The sequence below is a fragment of the Otolemur garnettii genome, unplaced genomic scaffold (genome assembly GCF_000181295.1).
Source record: "Otolemur garnettii isolate 467f Iridium unplaced genomic scaffold, OtoGar3 scaffold00002, whole genome shotgun sequence".
In the NCBI taxonomy this organism is placed as follows: domain Eukaryota; kingdom Metazoa; phylum Chordata; class Mammalia; order Primates; family Galagidae; genus Otolemur; species Otolemur garnettii.
Genome location: NW_003852397.1, coordinates 4,424,382 through 4,424,781, shown reverse-complemented (window position 1 = coordinate 4,424,781; position 400 = coordinate 4,424,382). Strand labels below are relative to the sequence as shown.

The 400-nt window shown below is 38.2% G+C and overlaps 1 protein-coding gene across 1 annotated transcript in view; it reads left to right on the top strand.

Moving 5' to 3' along the window:
• SEC63 (SEC63 homolog, protein translocation regulator) overlaps nt 1–400 on the top strand; it is a 79,546-nt gene that overhangs the window by 59,241 nt on the left and 19,905 nt on the right. The window lies entirely within an intron of this gene.

Here is a 400-nt window from a genome sequence, read left to right as displayed (position 1 = left end):
TAGACTAGTTTTGCCTATTCTTAAACTTCATATAAGCAGAATTATTTTATGTATGGTTGCTTTCTTCCAACATTGCTTCTGTGACATTCCTCTGTATTTTTTGTATGAATATACCACAGTTTATCTGTTCTATGGTTGTTGGTTAGATGTTCATTCTCCACTTACCCAGTAGTAGAATTGCTGGGTCATAAAATAGTTGTATGTTTAACACATTAAAAGGTCCTGCTTTCCAAAGTTGTACCATTTTATGTTCCTATCAGCAGTCTGAGATCCAGTTGTTCTGCGTTCTCGTGATACCCGGTTTCCTGGGTCTTCTATTTTAGCTCTTTAGTAGCCCTTTGTGTGGTTTTTATCTGTATTTGCCTGACATCTCACGGTGCTGAGCAGCACCTTCCACCTG